Here is a 22,162-nt window from a genome sequence, read left to right on the forward strand (position 1 = left end):
TTTTCTGGGAGCGTTTGGAAAAACGCAGGCGTGGCTGGCTGTTTGCTGGGCGGGTATCTGGCATCATTACCGTGTCACTCGTCGCAGCAATCATCGCACAGAATAAGTAACTACATTGCTGGTTTGTTCTGCACAAAATGTGTTTGCTGCCGCTCGGCTGCACAGGCGTTCGCACTCCTGCAAAGCGAAAATACATTCCCCCGTGGGCGGCGACTATGCGTTTGCACGGCTGCTAAAAGTAGCTAGCGAGCAGTCAACTCGGAATGAGGGCCACCATCCTGCTGTATCTGTGAGTTATAATAAAATACCTGTTGTCTTTTGCTGAAGAATTGGTGAGTGCCTGCACTACTGGATATATCTATCTATCTACTGTATATATTCTATATCAAAAAGCAGAACAAGAGTACTTGAATGTACGTTTCTGTTTACCTATATTTGCGGTACCAACTATTAGCTGCATTCTGCTAATGTGGATCAGATCTGGTTTGTTTTGTTCAAGCATCAAAGCACCTGGGACATGAAAAAGTGACCTTTCTGTCACCTTGAATAGTTGTGTTTGTTTTAAATGAAAAGAATATTCATAATGTTTAAAAATCCTAGAAGGCTTTTGGGATCATTTACACCTAAAAGTGATTGAATTATTTTTATTTATTTATTCACCATAGATTGGATTGTGAGCCAGTTGATGTGATTGGTTATTAATGATTAGTGTTTACAAGGCAGGTTGATCATGTTTAACATTAGGAGCTGCCCGGACCTTTTAGAGTGATTGCAGCAATTTATGTGGAGGGCCACATAAGGAGACAGGGTAGACCTTCTTTTTTTTTTTTACTTTTTCATACTTTACGCTCCACGTGGATAACAATTGGGAATAATAACCTGTGCCAAAATTGGGGGTTCCCGGTTGCTTTATGAAGAAAATTACACCAATTTTTTTTTTTAACTCCTGTTTTTCCATGCCGACCTAATGACCGTGTTGACCTATTTCAAATGTTGACCTAATAATTGTCGACCTAGTTACTGTCGACCCAATGATCCACACCCAGGGGGGAGCACATGCAGAGGAGGAGAGAAACTTAGACCCCTTTTCCACTAGCTCTAAAAACACGGGTAAATGCGCGGGGGGGGGGGGGGGGACAGCGCATTTACCCGTGTTTTTTTCTAGTGGAAAATTGATCAAGTGATCCGGGAATCCTACCCGGGTAAGCTGTGTAGGGTAAACGGAAGCCGTGTCATTGCGACACGGCTCCCGTTCACAGACTATGGAAGGACGGCACTGGGAGATCATGTGATCTCCCAGCGCTGCCCCTGCCGCGTCACCAGCAGCGTCACCAACCCGGCAATAGGCGGGGTTGGTGAGCGCAGTGTAGAAGGGGGCTCTAGCACGGGTCGCAGCCGTGTCAGGCTCCCGGCTGCGACCCGTGCTAGATAGTGGAAAAGGGGTATTAGGAGTAGGCAGGGGAGGAAAGGTGGACCCTACTTACATTGAGGGTTGACAGCCACATGGAGGGGAAGCAGGAACGTCAAGCTGACATTAAGCAATGCAGCCAGTGTAAATTGTTGCACACCTACTCTCTATGGCAACAGGCAGCACATTGCCCACCATACAAAGAAGCCAGTCAAAAGTATTTGATTTGGGAATGGATCACTAATCCATGACACCCTTTCAACTGCCATACAATGTCCTGGGATGCCATAGCTCCCAGCTTGGGAATGACTGATTTAGGGTAGAAATGTAAGCCCTGGGAACAGATTGGGGTTAAGCCCCGTACACACGGGGAGATGTGTGCTGAGGGATCTAGCACAGACTGCTCAGCACACATCTATCCCCCCGCTTAGCACACAGCGCGATGTGTGCTGAGCGAGGGATGGGGGGGGGGCTTCACAAAGCAGTGATGTGAGCGATCTACTAGATTTGGCATGCATGCATTCCAAATTTAGAGTCAGTGATAGCGCCGCGCAACACTATCGCTGTGGGGCTTACACACAGAGAGATCCGTGCTTAGCTCCTGAGCAATCTAGTCAGTGTGCTTTATGGCTTTAAAACATTCATTGATGTTTGGTGCGCTTGTTTCTGTGATGAGAGCCAACCAAAATAATGGAGTAGATATTTCAGGGTCATCGATGTTTAAATAATACACCTATTTGATTAAAGAGATAATATTTTTAACTGGTGGCGGTTTAATGGGTCATCCGTACTGCCACCAGATTTCCATGTTTTCTCATTCAAAGTATTATGGGGGTAATTCAGACCCGATCGTAGCAGCAAATTTGTTAGCAGTTGGGCAAAACTGTGTACACTGCAGGTGGGGCAGATGTAACATGTGCAGAGAGAGTTAGATTTGGGTGGGTTATTTTGTTTCTGTGCAGGGTAAATACTGGCTGCTTTATTTTACACTGCAATTTAGTTTCAATTTGAACATACCCCACCCAAATTGAACTCTTTCTGCACATGGTACATCTGCCCCACCTGCAGTGCACACGGAGGCTAATTCAGACCTGATCGCACGCACAGCAGCATCAGGTCTGAAGTGCGCCAGCGCATGGCAGACAGCCGACGGCTGTCTTAGCCCTGCGATCGCCTCTGCCTGACAGGCAGAGGTGGTCACTGGGCAGGAGGGGGTGGGCCGGCGGCGTTCGGCCCCCATTTAGGAGCAGCGACGAGTAGCTCCCTGCCAGCGCGCAGGAGCTGCGCTGGTGGGGAGCTACTCTACCAGTTTAAAAACATCGCCGCTGTGCGATGCTTTCGGACTAGCCCTGTGCTGAGCGTCCCCCCGCATGTCAGGGGAGCTGATGGTAGATGTGCTAAATTTAGCACATCTACGATCAGGTCTGAATCACCCCCACGGTTTTGCCCAACTGCTAACAAATTTGCTGCTACGATCAGGTCTGAATTAGCCCCTATGTGCAGCCAATGGCCCAAATCCCCAGAAAATTTAAAAATTTATCTGAAAATTATACAGTAAATAATAATTGCTGTTTTGCTAGTGGAAATTATAGCTAAACATTATGTAGTCAGACCTATGACAGGGGTAAATTTATAATTTACTAGTTATGGCATTTAGCACAGGTCCTCTGTTTACACTATTTTAATAATCCCTGTAGTATACGGCATCAGTGGAAATATTCAATATCTGAGTTTGGCAATTAAAAGAAACCAAAAAAAACAACAACCTGATTTGGCATTTTGTTGACGTTTTGGTAATCTGATTTGTCCCAATCCTCACTCGAGAAAACGTTCACAGAAAGTGGTTTTGATTTTTGCATCCAACTTGCGCACTTTTATATGTGTAGAACTGAATCACAGACTTTTCCTCTCCGCTTAGGAGAAATATTATATGTAAGTGCTCTGTAGACATTGCTAAATCCCCAGGAATTTGGTGCAGTAAAAGCCGCTGTGAGTGTTTTAGTATTTTGTAAACACACACACTATTAAGCATTTCACCTTTAAGACATTTTCCTGTTGTCAATAATTTTGCTTAGTCCATTCTGTACATGCGTTTTGATCCTCTGTGTCCTCCTAATGTCCTGCAACATGTAGAATGTAACTAGATACATGGGATAATGCTCTCCCCACTGCAAGCTATATGTCTGCTAGAGGTCTGAGGATCCTGCGTACATATTGTATAGCACCAAGCTTTAGGACAAGTGCTCTTATACAGGTCACAGAGATCCGAGGTGACTGCTAATATCCGTAATAATTTATGGTAGGGCACACATTATTCCTTCTAGTTCTAGTGAATACTGTAACATTGAGGTCATAGCTCAGCCATTATAAGCATTAAGAGCAGAAGTCACTGCTTATGTACTAATAAATAAATGGGCACAACATTTGGTGGGCCACCTCAGCCTTACCGCTCCCTTCTGTCCCATTATACTTACCGGTGTGGTCCTCTTCATTCGTGCCGATGCGGTGCTTGTGTGTACGCCACGTCAAATGTACACGGCATGCACAGTGGGAGCTGGAGTGCGCATATAACGCCATTAGGTCATTACTCAAATGTGCATGATGACCGTGTTCCTCAAATTTTATTTCTTTTTTTATTTGAAGCCTGAGGTGCATGGCTTCAAACACCTAGTGCAGCCCAAAAACTGCTGGGGACATGGGACTTTAGGCCCCATTACTCTCCATCCACTCATAATCAAAAGGCCCAATGAGAGGAAAAGAGATTCTTCAGGTCTACCCTTGTCGAAGCTTGGAGGGATCCCTTAAATCCCCATACCCCGGAGCCAAGAGGCCCCTTAGGGGGCAACGATCTTCAGGTTTCCCTCCGCCTGATGGCTCGGGGTTGCCCCTTTCTCCCCAGGGTTGGCCAAAGCTTCCCCCTGGAGAACGGAATGTTCGACTCTCTCCAAAAAAAAGGTGAGGTGTAGGGTGCAAAAAAAAAAGTGCATAAATAAATAAGCCCCAGCCAGAAAGCCAGGGAAATAAAAATTATACTTCTCCCAGATTAGTTCAGCCCATTATATTGCTGCCTTTACGGAGTAGGTTTTTGGTATATATCAAGACTTATCATGCCTCCATCTGTCCCATCATGTTAAGGAGAATCGAATAACAGTGGGGTGATCTCACAAGTAACCAAGAGAGAGTCTGTTAATCTTCCTGATGCTGGGCCACAACAAAAATGTTGAAGGACCCAAGTCTTCACTCTCTACCCCCTGCACATCTTCACGCTATTATGGGTGGAGAGTCATCATCACCCTTAGGTGGGAAGAGAAAAATAATACAGATCACTTCATTAAGTCTCACCCTCTCGAAGCTCACAGAGCTCTGCTTGGTATCTCCTGCAGGCTCTTCAAACTTGCCAAGTATGGACAATGCACCACTAAACCACTGCAAGGAATACAAAGTGGAAGCTACTATGAAAGTATTTTTTGGAAGCCAGCAGCAAGATTTATCTATGATCCGGGTCTCCATCCCACAAATAAACTCTACTTCATGGTTTTTTTTTTAAACTGTTGTAATGGAAAATTCAGTTCATTACAGTTGTATACAGGTGTTGGTGTCTTGTTTTAATGAACATGAGCTTTATTAAGACTTTCCATATGATTTATCAAATAGATGTATAGAGAAATATTTTAATCAGCAAGCCTTCCTGTACCTTCTGTAAAAGTAGTCCTGATCATTGGTGGAAGGATATGCAGTAAGTGTCAGTTGCTACTGTTAATTTATGCTAATACCTCTGCCTACAGGTTGTTTACTGAGACGCCAACTGGGCTGAGGCTCTAATCCAGCATGGTGCATAAAAAGTCTTACCATTGGTCAGAAATCTGTTTCACCATCAGACTTGGCCACCCTTGTCAATGGAACTGTGTCTTTCAACACAGTCCCTGACACCGGCACCCCTGCTGACGTCAGCCACCCCCTGTAATCGCAAAGGAAGGCCTATCAGAACTGCATGAATCTCCATGCAGTTCTGATCTACATCCTCTGGTGGGTACCATCGGGAAATTCTGTTCTAATGCAGCTCTGCCGACTATATTGACCCTACACAAATAACAGATGAGCCTGATAGTAATCAATGTACAAGATTGCATGTGACATTTGCCCAATAAATAAATAGTAACTTGTACACACTTTCATTTAATGTCTTTGAGGAAAGTTGGGGTTTTAATGGGGACCGCAAAAAAAAAAAAAAATTCTTTCAAGAAGAAAAGATTTCACATGTTTTGTAGCATCTTACACCACCACTGAAATGTCTTGCCGACTCAATTCTGTCTTCTGTTCGGTTTGATTATTCTTGAACTCTTCATCAGCTCTAAAAGAGAAATTTTCAATGCACTGCTTCAAAAACCTCCCTATTGCCACAGGTGTACTCATGTTTTTTAACCTGAGCAATCATCAGATTTAGGTTAGTAATAATGTTTTTCGTCTGTAATTGAATTGTGGTGCACTAGCTAATGAAAGAGTGCATGAATTGCTGCATGCAAAATATCACTTGTAGGGGGTAATTCCAAGTTGATCGCAGCAGGAAATTTTTTAGCAGTTGGGCAAAACCATGTGCACTGCAGGGGGGGCAGATATAACATGTGTAGAAAGAGTTAAATTTGGGTGTGGTGTGTTCAATCTGCAATCTAAATTGCAGTGTAAAAATAAAGCAGCCAGTATTTACCCTGCACAGAAACAAAATAACCCACCCAAATCTAACTCTCTCTGCAAATGTTATATCTGCCCCCCCTGCAGTGCACATGGTTTTGCCCAACTGCTAAAAACTTTCCTGCTGCGATCAACTTGGAATTACCCCCGTAGTTCAGATTGCTTCTTTAAGCCACACAGCATGCAGTAAACTGGGCGTCCACCGTGCAATGCGGTGTCTACATCCACGCCATTGAAGTACAGGATGAGCAGTCATTGCGTCACAGGATCGTGCCGTGCTTTTAATGTCAATCAAAAAGCTCAACATCTTTACCAGTGTGTTGTAGTTCCTTGCAAATTAACTTCATTAAAATAATTGGGGTTACTAATTAAATTGCTGGTGTGGTCCTAGCTACTCGTGACAAATGTTCTATCTGTGATACCAATGACTTTATTCAATGCTTTAAATTCAACATTAATTAGACAGCTAATGGGTGTGATATAGAAGATCTACAGTAATTAAATAGTCATTAGGTTAACCCCATATGGTTGATGTGCATTAGGTCGAAACGGTTGACATGGAACAGGTAGGCAGTTCAAAAGGTAGAAAAGGTACGGAAATGATTGACATAAAAAAGGTCGACACATTTTTTTGTTGTCATAATATGTGACCACAATTATTGCAAACGTATAAACCCACAGGCTCGCTTCGCTCACCACGCTTTGGGCAGGTTGCTGTTCCCAGTCGTAGTCCGCGTGGATTGTAAATCAAGCAAAAGTTGATAAATTTGTGGAAAAAAACCCAAGAAGTGTGTTGACCTTTTGAACCTGTCCTCCTTAAGCACTATCTACCTTTTACCTGTTGACCTTTGACCCTGTTGACCTTATGTTATCGACATACAGTATCGACTGTCAATCTAAGCGTTGGAACCCATATATATTAACTATTTTTATTTTCAAGAAACATCGATATACAGAAATATAATTTTTTTTTACTTGTGGAACATTAAATTGTCTTGAGCAATATTAAGTACATTTAGTAATATTTTAATATTTTTATTTTTATATGATTGTAGTTTTGTAACCTGCAGATGTCACTGTTGCTGTTATGTCATTTGACAGTGACTAAAAGTTTTGCAGAATGTCCCCTGATTGTCTTTCACCCAAATGGTCCATTTTTTTTAATTTTATTATTTCTTTTTTTATGGCGTTTCAGTGATCCTGAAAACAGAACACCACAGATTGACACACTGCAGGCTGAAAGACTAATATCTGCATGCACAAAATACAGATAATATAAAGGAGAATTATACAAAAATTAGGAAATACAACAATTGTATGAATAAAAGCATGATGGACACAGATGTGTAGTACTCCCAGCTATTATTAAACAAAAATGTATTCTATGAAGTACTTACACAAAAGTGATCTCTTTATAGTATTTTTGAATTTTATTTTATTCAGACCAGCAGTTGTCACTGTTGCTACAGCTGTTTATGAAGGTATTTAGTCTGTGACTAATGGTCTCCGTAGACTGCAACATGCTCAGAGGTGGAGCTTCAGATCACTAATTATACTGAAAACTGGGATTTAAATCAATTAAGGAAACATTTATATTGATACAACATACTGATGTTTCTGCATATTAGTGCAATGCTCAATATTGAAAACCATTCCGAGAGATAGTAATTTATTTTTCTTCAAACCTCTATCTATCTATCTATCTATCTATCTATCTATCTATCTATCTATCTATCTATCTATCTATCTATCTAGTGTATATATATATATATATATATATATATATACACTCTATTTAGTGAGTCGAAAGTCGCAGTACACCCTTTTGTTTCGAAAACTGTACAGGAAATGGGAAAACTGAATACTTCAGTAAGGTATGGGTGAGGTGGGCTATCTTTTAGGGTATGTACTGAATATGGGCGCCATCTTGAAATTGGCCATCTTGAATCTGTCAGTTTTTTCAAATGTAAAGGGGGTCATGTAACATGTCGAACAATATCAGAATGTGCCTAAAAGTTTATTGCTGCAAACAGATTTGAAATAGCAGTTATGGTTCAAAAGTTACAACACTTTGTTGTTGCAGGTAACTGAAGATGGCTTTGACAAAAGAGGAGAAAATTTAGGTCATTTTAATGTCTGGAGAACAAAGTTTCCGTGTCATACTGTAGCTGCAGATTGTAACAACTGGCACCCAGAAACACCAGTAGCACTTTTTGGACGACCACTCTGTGACTTGTCAGCCACAGTCCCAGTTTCTCTGAATTTGGAAATTAGGCACCTGACCGTGTTATGTGAAATTGGAGGTCTTCTGGGTGCCGGTTGTTAAAATCTGCAGCTATGACACAGAAACTTTGTTCTCCAGACTTCAAAATGACCTCAGTTCTCATTGTGTGTGTGTATGCGTGTGTGTGTATGTGTATATATATATATATATATAAATCATACAAATTCAGCACTCACCTAATATTAACACTTCAAACTGTAATTCATCTGAATTCAGGGAATGTTAGTTCCAAAATATTGCAATAGTTTGTTAAGCTGACCAGCCCCTTCACGGCCTTCCCATTTGGTCAGTCCCTACACTGATTTACACAAATCTGAGCAATGCTCACAGGCATCTTTTGGATTTCAAATACACAGCATGCTTATATCATGTGTTTAGGCCCTGTCCAACTCTTTTAAAGAGACAGGAACCACACCCAAGCATATCAGTAAAAACACCTGGGGAATTTCTTAACATTTCATTTACATATGGACAATAGGGGTGCAAGAAAGAGTGTGACCACAAAAATTTTATATAAACAATAGGCATGAACCCACAGCACTCATACATCCGCGGTGCCAGTGGTATTGTGACCACACTATTTAAATAAAAAAATCATACAAATTCAGCACTCACCTAATATTAACACTTCAAACTGTAATTCATCTGAATTCAGGGAATGTTAGTTCCAAAATATTGCAATGTGTATATATGCTATTATTTATGTAGGCCTACAGAACGCGGCTGTTAATTGTATTTGTCAATTGATTTTTTCTTTACACCCAGAAAACTTGTTGAACACATTTTTCTCTAGTTAGAAAAATTGAGCTGTAATTTGCAAAAATAAATAAAATAAAGTATTTAATTTTAAACAAATCCCCAAAACTATTCAGCATGTATCTACATCATAATTTCTGTGTATTTAAAGGGGAAAGTCTGCCCTAGGCTTACTACTCTACTATGCTTAGTATAAGCATCCATATAAAATAACATTTAAAAAAAAAGCAATGAAATAATTATCCGTGGCCTGTCATTCCAGCGGTGTAACGAGAGGGGTAGCATCAATGTATCCAGCTGGTTTTAATTCACCTTGTTTATAGACTTCACAGAAGTTGTGAGAGGGATCCGCTGTGCTAGGCGAGCTGTGTGCTCTGGTTGCAGGGCTGACAATGCTGGGCAGGTAGAATTCACAGCAGACATGTGAGTTGAGCCAGTTACTCATTTGCGGAGTGTTTGTGTTTATGCAAAAGGGGCCTCTTCCTGCATATTTAATCTAGAGTAAGGCAGTGGCTTTTGTTGTGTTTAGACCTCATGCCTTCAGTTCTTCCGTACACTTGCGTGAAAGTACACAGGGGCCAGGATAGTCATTTTTCCCCCGGCGGATGTAAAAGTCTCTCCTTTCTGCTTCTTTTCTCCTTAGTGGGATTACACACACATGTGCAGAGCATTATACAGCTGTCTCTTCCTATGAATGGGTAAGTGTACCTTCACTGTCCTACTTTGCATTAAGAGTGCACCTTTTGTACTGTGTAGTGTAATGTGTTCACAACTTAAACACCACTCAGCCTGCACAGAAAAAGGCGAGTAAGCCATTTGTGGTCGATAAGCAGTAAAACATTATTGTATGTGACATTACATATCCTTTATGTATTTATTCTGTGTGTGCCCGGTTGCACGTCCCAGCGTTTATACCTTGTGTTAGGAAACTCTTGTTTGGTGACTTTGAAGATAATACTTCCATTGTTTACATGCACAGACCAGTGGAATCTGCGCGATACAGCCTGGGAAAATAAGACTCTTGTTTTTTGGTGTGCAGGGTAAAGTTGTCTTTTCATTGGTATCAACTTCATGTCAGACATGCCTATTGCAAAGATCACAATGCCTGTGCAAGTGATACTGAGAGAATGTGAGGGCACATATGACAGCCCCCCTCTGCTCTCCGCATAGAGGGGTGGGTTTATCTTATAGTCATGCTTGATTAACCCTTCCACAACAAAGAGTGACTCCTGTCTCTGAGAATCTAGTGGGAGACTGTAACCGTGCCAGAAGCATATGCGTTTCATGAAGTTGCGAGTTGGATAATGTGATGTAGACTGTAGAAATTGTTTATTTATTGAAATCATAAATTAATGATTGCTGCCTTTTAAATTGATAAAAATAACCCTACCAACACTTGGGCGTGTAGGGTCGTTTTTACAGATGTGTGGCAAGCCTGGCACGCTCCCAGCCTTGATTAAGCAGAGTTTTAAAGTTCTTAAAGTGCTTTATTTAACGCTTGTGTATCAGAGGTTTGAGCACTTGCAGTAAAACTGTAAAATAAAATGTCGCTTTAATAAACATGGTTATTTTAAGTTGAACAAAATGTAGTAATAATCATACTAATAATAAATAATAATAATAATCCAGTATACACACCAGTACATAGAACACTAGCTTTTCACTAGTGCAAAAAGGGAAACCATTAACTCATTCATTGCTGCAACGTATTCACTCATCCAAACATTAGGGTGTGCTGTTCCACCACGTGTAAAATGAGAATCACCGTTATGTACAAATATGCATTTTTATAGCTGTATCAATAAGCTGGAGTGTTGGCTGATTGGATATTAGTACTTGCAAGACAACCCCCTCCCCCCACCAAAAGTATAGATACAACATACACATACACCGAAACAATATATGAGCACGTGTTTAATAATGACATCCACATTTTAATTATAAATGTGCATTTTTCTGCCTGTACATATTGTTTTACATTTAAGAAACACATAAAAAGACACTTTCATGAGACTTACTCAGGCAAAGCCTCCGGTATGATTAGCGCTTTTGTGTTCCCAAATTTTGATTGATGCAGATAATCGTTTTTCATGTAAAAAAAAAAAAAATACAGACAGGTACTTTAAAGTTGCAGCAACAATAGCTATTTGCATACTCTTTATCTTATTGTTTAACATGCATGGGGGCTGGGCTGCTCTGTTTATTAACCCTTAATGCGTACCAGACAAGTGCTAAACGTTTTGGAAATAATGCATACCCCTCTCCCCTCCCCCCTCTCCCAAAAAAAAAACAAAAAACACAATGCTGACTTGACAGTGAAGGGACACCCATAATATCTGTCCCTCTTGACAAGGACCAAGTTTCCCACTTTTATAGCGAGATAAGAGATTATTCCCAATTAATGTAATAAATTGCCGCTTGGATGTGCGCTAAGTTCCTCTCCAAAGTAAGGCGAGCCTTCCCTTTTACAATTGCAGCAAAGAAAGACAGAGCTGCAGCATTATATTAGCAGATATGAGCTTTCAGTTTGGCAAATTAAATTGTCTCCTTGGTCGACAATTCATCTGTCCTTGGATGGACCGATAGACATGAATATGAGGTTAATTAAAACCAGGGGAGGGGTCACAAGATTAGAAGGGGGGGGGGGGGAGGGGTGCATGGGTACAATCCTTAATTTTTGAAGTCAGTAGAATAGATTAATTTGGTACTAACTGGATTTTAATTCAGACTATGACAGTCTAGAGCACCAGCTCATTATCTTTTACAACGCGGGGAAGTACGGCAAGCGGCAACGAGAAGAGCAAATTAAAAGATTCTGGCGCTGACCACAAATCATACTGTGTGTACTGGAAGGGATGTATTCTGTGGTACACTTGGCTTAGGGATGAGGAGCAACTGCCGTCCAAACATATGGGAATGTATAGTGCAATTGTCACTGAAACAGCTGGCCCTGTAACTTACAACATCCGTCATCGTCTGGTAATATAGCTTGTAGCATGCGCTTAAATGGACCATCAAAATAAGCAACCACAACTCGTTTTAACTATTTCATTTACAAAATAAATATATATATATATATATATATATATATGTATGTATGTATGTATGTATGTATGTGTGTGTTTTTGTACTTTGCACATAGTCTATTTTATCATAATCCTGTATTTATACTGAAATTAATGGTTCTATTTAATGTTACATGTTTAACATGGTTTTATGGTATCAACAACCTTTATATTATGCTACAAATTATAAGGCTCTATACAACAATTTATTTTTAAAATTCTAAATATACTGTCGTCACTGGTTCCATAAATGTAAAAGTAATTAATACAATGGTATCGTAAACATTTACAATTTAAATGGACGCTTTATAAATGCATCTTACGGACACTTTGTGCGCCATGTTACCATAATGTCTTCCTTGCCAGGGATACAGTGTTGCAGGGTTCAGCATTCAGTCTCAAAGTCGCCCTTAATGCGGTGTTGTCGTCTGTTACCTTAAAGGATATATTACTGCAATGTCTTGGTGGGTGGGAATAAGTTACGCTATATACAGTATGAGAGACCTGTTTAGATCAAACATTATTATTTGGTGATGCTTAGCATGATTTTTGCCACTTCAGGCACTGTTCCATTGAAGTCTAGTGAAAATATTGAATTTAACCTTAGGGTAATATGGTTGGTCCCCCTCATAATCAATGCAAATATGCAGGGAGCTCAGCTTCCCTACGATGATTTAAAGCCCAGGTGTTATACTGAGTCATTTCAGATGAGTAACGTGAAAAAAAGATAGTTTGTTGAGTCAGGTCAAAATTGCTACTTGCTGCGCTGGTAAGGAATACGGTCGTGGTGTACCCACACACTACTGCTATTAATTATCATAGTGATTCACATATAAATATATATATATATAATATAGTTTGAAGAAAGATCTGCGGCACTCAGGGTCTTGTAGCAAAGCGAGTGTATTAGAACATCACAGCAAAAAATATCAACGTTTCGGGGTATATAGCCCCTTTGTCAAGATGTGACATCTTGACAAAGGGGCTAGATACCCCGAAACGTTGATGTTTTTTGCTGTGATGTTCTAATACACTCGCTTTGCTACAAGACCCTGAGTGCCGCAGATCTTTCTTCAAACTATCAATTAATAGCACTGAGGGCATCGGGGCATATTTGTCTATAGAGGAGTGCCGGGCTTTGTACATCATACATACATACACATTATATATATATATATATATATATATATATATAATTTATTTATTTTCTACTACTCCCTACGTTTGGTCTTCAGCATTCACTGGTTTTGGATAAGATCGCTTGCATTAATATAATACATTTCTATATCATTTTCAGTTGTCTTCGGCATTAGAAGTACATTTTATTTTTGTCTTCTGCAATGTCTTGTCTGAGGAGGAGTGTACACAGTGTTGGACTGGGGCATGAATGTCCCGCAGGGGGAATACAGTGGTCGGGACCCGTGCTTAAGGGGTGTGCGCACTTACCAGAGGGGGGCCCGCACAGAGGTATGGACAGCCATTAGAGACCATGGGGGGTATTCAATTGGTGCCGGTTTTTCTGACAGTTGGAAAAACTGCACTTTTAGACCGTTTTTAGATCGACTATGCATTCAACCTATTCAATGAAAGTGCCGGTTTTTCGACTGTCGAAAAAAAACCAGCACTGTTGGAAAAAATGTTTTTGTCGAAAATGCGTCTTTTCGACAGTTTACCACTGTTGCAGATTCGATTCGTTATCAAGTCAATTCTGCATTGTCAGAATGCTGGCCGGAAATGGCCGGCATTGAATAGGGACGTGTCGGATCCGAGTTCAATTGAATATACCCCCCATGTATCTGGCCCTCTAATGGAGTAACAATGTATAATGTGAGTACACTGACTGGAACCAGACGTTACAGAAATTGAAGGGGCCCTTTGGGTATTTCCCCTGCACCCCTGTGGGCCAGTCTGATTCTGAGTGGACATAACATAATTCTGCATAGTCATGAGTGGTATATACTGTAAAGTATATTAGAGAGACCTGTTGTTTCGCAGGAAAGTTGGTCTGTCTTGGTGGACGCTCATATAAAACATGTAAACCCACCCTGTCAAATATTTAACCCAAAAAATCGGGTTGTATCTGATTTCAAGCTTGGTTATACTTCTTAATTTTACTGGATGGTACTTAAAAAAAAAAAAAATAATAATACAGGTTGAGTATCCCATATCCAAATATTCCGAAATACGGAATATTCCGAAATACGGACTTTTTTGAGTGAGAGTGAGATAGTGAAACCTTTGTTTTTTGATGGCTCAATGTACAGAAACTTTGTTTAATACACAAAGTTATTAAAAATATTGTATTAAATGACCCCCAGGCTGTGTGTATAAGGTGTATATGAAACATAAATGAATTGTGTGAATGTACACTTGCTTTGTTTAATGCACAAAGTTATAAAAAATATTGTCTAAAATTACCTTCAGGCTGTGTGTATAAGGTGTATATGTAACATAAATGCATTCTGTGCTTATATTTAGGTCCCATCACCATGATATCTCCTTATGGTATGCAATTATTCCAAAATACGGAAAAATCCCATATCCAAAATACCTCTGGTCCCAAGCATTTTGGATAAGGGATACTCAACCTGTAATTATAAATACTGTACTTAGCTCTTGGAACGTGACTGCATCATAATTGGGGGTGTGCTTACAGTGTGGCAACATGGGGAATCAGACAGCAAGTGTTGTGGGGAGCAGCGTTAATGGTTACTCCCCGAACCCCCACCCCAGTCACATTTCTGAAGGCAGATGTAGAAATTAGTGATATTTGCATTGCTGATTGACTTAACAATCCTTATAGATGTCAACAGCGGTCATTCCGAGTTGATCGTAGCTGTGATAAATTTAGCACAGCTACGATCATGAACTCAGGCATGCGGGGGGATGCCCAGCACAGGGCTAGTCTGCCCCGCATGTCAGTCCGATCCCCCTCCCCCCCCCTGCAGAAGTGCAAAGGCATCGCGCAGCGGCGATGCCTTTGCACTTCAAGAGTAGCTCCCGGCCAGGGCAGCTTTAGTGTGCTGGCCGGGAGCTACTCTTCGCTCCCCGGCCCGCAGCTGCTGCGTGTGACGTCACGCAGCCGCTGCGGGCCACTCCCGCGCGGTCCAGCCACGCCTGCGTTGGCCGGACCGTGCTCGTTTTGCCCCCTCCTGCCCATTGACCGTCTCTGCCTGTCAATCAGGCAGAGGTGATCATAGCGCAGCGACGGGCGCCATGCGCCGGCGCATGCGCTGTACTGACCCGATCGCTACGCTGTGAACAACTGCAGCGTGCGATCGGGTCAGAATGACCCCCAATATTTGTCTCCTGGGAAGAGATGCTTGGGTATGGATTGTTGGATAGACACAACTTAGGTCGACAGCCATTAGGTCGACCATGAAAGGTTGACATTTTTATTTTTTTTTACTGTTTTTGGCGTCGTTTGCTTCGTAAAGTGACGGGGAACCCCAATTAGTGCACCGTGTCCCCTCGCATGGCTCGCTTCACTCGGCACAGGTTACCGTTCCAGTCGTAGTCCGTGTGGATCATTAAGTATGGAAAAAATCCCAAAAATGAAAAAAAAAAGTGAAAAACTCATGTCGACCTTTTGACCTGTCGATCTAGTACATATCGACCTATTGACCATGTCGGCATAACTCATGTCGACTTTCAGTGGTCGACCTAATGACTGTCGACCTAACGACCGTATCCCGAGATGCTTATGGGCATTCTGTATAAAGGATGAGAGGGGGCATCATTTCGGTAGCTGGCTGAGGCGGTCAAAGCACATTGCAAAGTATATATTGCCAGATACTGTATACGTTCTGTTCAACCTTGTGATTTTCATACCAGAATTATGTTGTTTTTTTATTGTGCAATTTGCAATTGCTTTAATTTCCTGTTTACATTTGATTGTAGAAACCACAAAAAAACTTTCCAATTTGTAATGTTGATGAAAAAAAAAAAGAAAGTGTGTTATAATGAGGTAATTGGCTCATTTCCACCCCCCCTACCCCCGAAACAAAAGCTGTATTAATATATGGTTTATAATGACTGGGCGCAGGGTGTCATGCTAGTGATGCCCCCTATCTCTAGAAGTGCATTTAATATTTATATTACTGTCATGGTCCACTTGTGAATTTGCCTCTGGTTTTGGTAGTACAGTAGTAGGTAGGAACATGTGCGGGACCAATTTTATGTTAGAACAATAGGATTTATAAAACATTGGAGGGACAAATTAAAACTATCAATGACTTTTTTTTAATTCCAACAATTTTTATGTTCCTAGTATATGTTTTTGTACAGATGCTTTTGTGACGGTCTTGGAAACGTGTAGAGAACTTCCAGAAGTTCATTAACCTACAGAAGTTACCTGGTATATTTGCCACTAATTCAGACCTGTAGCATCTGGCGAATTGTAGAACCTGTACTGGCGTTGGAGCCTACACGAACGTGCCCAGCTACTGATAGCTATGTCCAATTCATGGTCATCTGTTTATCTGCGGCATCTCCACTTGCGGCTTAGTGCGTGTAACTGACTTGCAGCTGCACATTCACACGTAGAGGGAATTGCAGGCTATGCAGGGGTGCGCCTGTTTTCAGTCCCAGTATATGACTGGTGCAGGTTTGCGCTAATAATTATGACGGCTATAAAACCAAGGGCATGCACGAGCATGTTTGGGTCACTTTGCTTCATACAGGCTATTTTTCCCATTTAGTACATTGCATGCAATGCAGGTGTACTGTAATTGCATCAGCCGCATGGTCTGCAAATTATTAGACCAAAAAAAAAGGGTATCTTGCAAATTGGAAATGTAGTATTTTGAGAGGTGAAAGAATGAGTATTTATCCAACCCGCCAAGAGGGGTTTACTCTATACCTTATCCTGGGCCTGTTGGATCCTCCCCCCCCACCCCCCCACCCCCACCCCCTCCTTCCCAGATGAAGACAGTGCCGGCATGGAGCTGGGAGAGAGAGGGCAGCGTCTCTCCCCAGCGGGTGTGTGCTGCGCTGGAGAGAGGCAGCTGCTGCGTGTGTGCTGCTCTGGAGAGAGGCAGCTGCTGCGTGTGTGCTGCGCTGGAGAGAGGCAGCTGCAGCGTGTGTGCTGCGCTGGAGAGAGGCAGCTGCAGCGTGTGTGCTGCACTGGAGAGAGGCAGCTGCAGCGTGTGTGCTGCGCTGGAGAGAGGCAGCTGCAGCGTGTGTGCTGCGCTGGAGAGAGGCAGCTGCAGCGTGTGTGCTGCACTGGAGAGAGGCAGCTGCAGCGTGTGTGCTGCGCTGGAGAGAGGCAGCTGCAGCGTGTGTGCTGCGCTGGAGAGAGGCAGCTGCAGCGTGTGTGCTGCACTGGAGAGAGGCAGCTGCAGCAGTGTCCTCTCTCTCCCTGCTTGGTGGGGGTTGTGGGGGGTGGTTGAGCGATCACATTTTTGGATTGTTGGAGGAATCCCACACAAGCACCGGGCGAATATACAAACTCCACATGCAGCCGAGGTGGGAATGGAACCCAAGACCTCAATGCTGTGAGGCAGTAATGCTGACCATTACACCAACCATGCTGTCCTACTGTTTCTCACTTGTGCTGTAGAGGCACCCAAAACAGCTGCAGAACTTTTTGCCAGTCCTATGTGGATTGACTGCAGAGAGCATCCACTGGCAGAGCGCATCCAGTCTCCCCACTGATACACCCCTAACCCCTTTCTCCTCCAGAGTTGATATACTCCTTTAGAGTATATATTTAAACTTCTCTAATGTCTCACTTCCTTAAAAAGAAATACATTGAGTCACATTGTAACTTTCACCTGGATAGTGTTTAGAGAATTCAATTAAGCTGGTAAACAAGACCTTGTTGTTCTTGTCAGCCGTGTAATTGTGCACCTGTGGAATGTATACATGTGCAATATGAGCTGCCCACATTCCTGCTACCAGCCGCAGTACTTGGGGCTAGGATGGAAAGGATTCAGGTTTTCTGATTTTGTTTTTTATTTTTTACCCTTGCTGTGCTTTCTTTTGTAAATACGTGACATCCTCACTATTGGCCACTTCGTGTAGTGCACTCTCATGACCACTAACCATGCAAGATAAATACACACATACACACACATAGGACTTTATTTACAAAGCAGCAGTTTTATACTGACTGCGAGTGCCGTTTGTAACTTTTCTGCTCCAACCCGCTAAGTAACAAAAGCTGACAGTTCAGAAATAAAGCCCATTCTACAGTTCATAAATAAAGTCCATTCTCTCTCTCTCTCTCTCTCTCTCTCTCTCTCTCTCTGTGCTTGCGATACTGGCTTTGTATGATTTTGGCTAAGTGTAAATTTTGACTATCTTTTCTACGAGATAGGGTGTGTACACACGGTGAGATTTTTTTCTCCCGATTTTGGCTATATAGTCAGAATCGGAAGAAAAGTTAGTGCAGATCGCAAGGTGATTGACTATATAATCAGAATCGGAAGAAAAGTTAGTGCAGATCGCAAGGTGACAGTCACCTTGCGATCCCGATTCGATGCCGATGCGCGGTCCCGCGCGGTCGGCATCGAAAGAAAAGATAGACTGTGCAGTCAAATCAATTTTGACTATCTCTATAGAAGAGATAGTCAAAACTGACACGTAGCCAAAATCGCACACAGCCAGTATCGCAAGCACAGTCATTATGTGCTTGCGATACTGTCTATGTGCCGACCCGGCCCCTGTTGCATAGTGAGAATCGGGCATAGCCCGAATCTCACCGTGTGTACGGGCCCATAATCAAAACTGACTTGCCTACACAGTCTATCTAGGCATGCGATACCGACCCCGCGGGACTGCCGATCAGCATCGGGATCGCAGGGTGACTTTCACCTTGCGGTCTGCACTAACTTTCTTTGCGATTTTGACTATATAGTGAAGATCGCAAAGAAATAACACCTTTACAATCTATAGTCGCTATCCCATAGACATGCATACAACAGTATGGTACATTTATTTTTGTTTATTTATTTCATTTTGTTAAATACCATTAAGCCTAGCAGTATACTGTAGGTTGTATGTTTTCAGAGTATTCTAGAGTGGTGGCCTCTCACACTGTACGGGGAAGAGAGTTCCATAGAGTCGGAGCGGTAAAGCTGAAAGTTTGCCTCAGATGAATTCAGGAAGATTCTAGGTACTGCTAATAATCCTTCATCTACAGGACGCAGTAAGCCAGTGGCAGGGGCGGATGTAGACTTTTCTTTTAGGGGGGGCGGTATAAGAAGTAATACTGACCTCTCAGCTCTACTCATTACTCCTCCCACTTAAATTTCTGCAATCACTAGATTTGCCATATTTAGAATTTTTCCATGCACTTTTCATATTTCCAAGTCATCCCTATTTATCAAAGCTGTAACAATCGAGATATCACTCATTCAATTAGGGTCCATTTCGATCATCTGAAAACAGACCCACGATCGCACGAAAACACATGGGATCAGGGATAAGTCCCCTATCCCATGTGTTATTGCGGCACCTGCAGCTACTTATCCTATATTGTCTGAGGCACCTGAAGCATAATCCGCAATCCATGCCAGCATTGGGGAAGGAAAAGGGGGGGGGGGGGGGGGGGGAGTGCCCCAGTGCCATAGTGCCATAGTGCCCCAGTGCCATAGTGCCCCAGTGCCATAGTGCCCCAGTGCCATAGTGCCCCACATCAGGACCCCACATCAGGGCAAATGGGATAACCCCGGCGACACAGTTACTCAGTCATTGCCCGCAGGTAATTGGATGCCGCCCAATGTATTTCCCTGGATTCATCCGTTAATGTGCACTGTAAGCATTAAATACAGTACAAGTATGCAGGGCACACAAAATGACATAAACGAAGGAGTGTAGAGAACATTTCCATAAGAAGCCTCTTCATCCCCGCCACGGACGTAGATCCACGGCCGGAAGTACCATGCGCTCCAGTGCTGGAAAACAACCAGAAGCATTGCGGTGGCACCAAAGCCGCGACCGGAAGTGCAGCGCTGGTACAAAACCATAGGCAATGCTACAACCCCATGTCCACACCCGGAAGTGGGGCATCGGCTCCGGATGTGCAAGGTGTAACCTAAAAGGAGCTGTTAGTTGATCATAAAAGGCTGTCCATAATGCTACTTGTATTAAGGTCACAATAGCAGCGCTAATCGAGAATCTGTGAAGGCCAGATATTTCGCCTCTAGTCTACTACCATTGAGTTGCACTCCTATATAACATAAAGGCACATGGAATGGATACCTGGGATGTGTAGAGACAAAGCCTGCTGACCATATCGCCAAACTGACCAACATCACACCAGAGAGCATATCAGCAGGTGTAGCTGGCTGGGTCAAGCAGATTAGGGAGCTGGGGACAGCTGATGCGCTGATAGCGTTTCAAGCCCAGCTTCTGTCAACCGGCGGCTGCTGGGGGCAGTAACCCTAAGAGGATCTGCGGAGCCTGCCCTGTCACCCCGGCTGCAACCATGTGAAGGGAGGTGGAGCCCAGAGGTTCAGTGCATTAGCTGCCTGTGGAGGAGGAGAGTGGGGACAATTCTGCAGCTGCTACTCTGCTAGCCCGGCCAGTAACTTCTAGCTGCAACCCCGGCCAGCAGGATGTCAGGTAGCTAAAGAGCGGCCCTAAATGCATAAAATATACCGGCCGTGGGGGCAGGGCTGCACGGCTGCCTGCAGAATCAGCAGGGTGGGCGGGTGCTGGAGCTGTGTGATATGGGTAGTAATCGCCTTGATCGCCCCCTGATGGATCCATCGGTGGCGAGTGGGGCAGTATGGAATCAGAAGCTGCTTCAGGTACTTTGGGCTCTGGTCATGTAGGGCTTTGAAGGGCATAGAGAATTGGTACTGTGTGGTAGGAACGGGGCTGGTTGGTTGATAGCCTGGAAGCTGCGTTTTTGTGCCAGCTGCAAACGGTGCTATTCTTTTGCTGGGAGACCCAGGTAGAGGGCATTGCAGTAGTCTAGGGGAGATCATACAAATGCATGTATGACTTTAGGCAGATCTTCTGGCGGAATTAAGTTTTTGGTTCTGGCTATGTTCCTCAAATGAAAGTAAGGATTTCATAGTGGCTGATACCTGATGTTTAAGTGCCAATCTTCAATACAGTAACTCATAACCTCAGGCATGTATACAGATATAGAAAGAGGCAGAGGTTCTGTAACATCAGCTCTATGTCTCCTGCTTACGTCTATAGAGTCTCTTGGCCATAATGTAATTAGAAGTCCGTGTTCTCATTGCTTTCTCTCCCCAGTTAACTAGATCATGGGAAAACCAAGGTCAGTGCATGGGCACACAAAGCATGTACAACAAGTGTCTCTAGTGCGCCTATGGCACACATTGTGGTGTTACTATTTGTAATGCTGTCCTTGCTATACCAGTGAGTGCACTGCATTTGTCCTCATTAATATAAGGGTGACTGGTTCACTTTCATTTGTTTTTGTATTTGTAAAAATAACATCCTCATTTGTTGTAATAAAAACTTCCTTGTCGTTAATAGTACCCAATAGAAGTACTTGAGTGGGGCCTCTTCTTCAGGAGCCAACCAGTCACTGTGTTTGGCAGGTCTTGCTCTCAAATTTGGGTTCTGATTCTAAAGGTGGGTACACACTAGTAGATATATCTGCAGATCAATTGATCTGCAGATATATTTATGGACGGATCGGGCAGTGTGTTGAGCATACACACTGCCCGATCCGTCGGGGACTGACGTCATGAACTGGGCGGGCGTGTACACACGCCCGCCCAGTTCAGCTGTAAATCACCGCCGGCCGCCGCAGCATGTGTGCGGCCGGCCGACTGCCATACACACACAGCGACGCGCCAATATATTGGTAGATATATTGGCCGTCGGCTGTACTGCGGGGCCGACGCGATACGTCTGTGAACGACGGAGTTCACAGACGTATCGGCCGTACACACTGGCCAATGGACCCACGATATATCGGCCGTGTGTACGGGCCTTTAGTTTGGCTCATCAGCGTCCTGCTTCTCCTCACAG

At 43.0% G+C, this 22,162-nt stretch overlaps 1 long non-coding RNA gene across 3 annotated transcripts in view; it reads left to right on the forward strand.

Annotated features, from left to right (window-relative positions):
- LOC134957113 (uncharacterized) overlaps nt 1-22,162 on the forward strand; it is a 721,811-nt gene that overhangs the window by 572,024 nt on the left and 127,625 nt on the right. For 2 of the 3 annotated variants that reach the window (XR_010186471.1, XR_010186470.1), the window contains exon 5: nt 9,781-9,835. The exons of the other annotated variant lie outside the window; for it this stretch is intronic. This is a non-coding gene — a long non-coding RNA (uncharacterized LOC134957113). The remainder of the gene's footprint in view (nt 1-9,780; nt 9,836-22,162) is intronic. 3 annotated transcript variants of the gene reach the window in all.

Source organism: Pseudophryne corroboree, chromosome 9 (genome assembly GCF_028390025.1).
Source record: "Pseudophryne corroboree isolate aPseCor3 chromosome 9, aPseCor3.hap2, whole genome shotgun sequence".
Lineage (NCBI taxonomy): Eukaryota > Metazoa > Chordata > Amphibia > Anura > Myobatrachidae > Pseudophryne > Pseudophryne corroboree.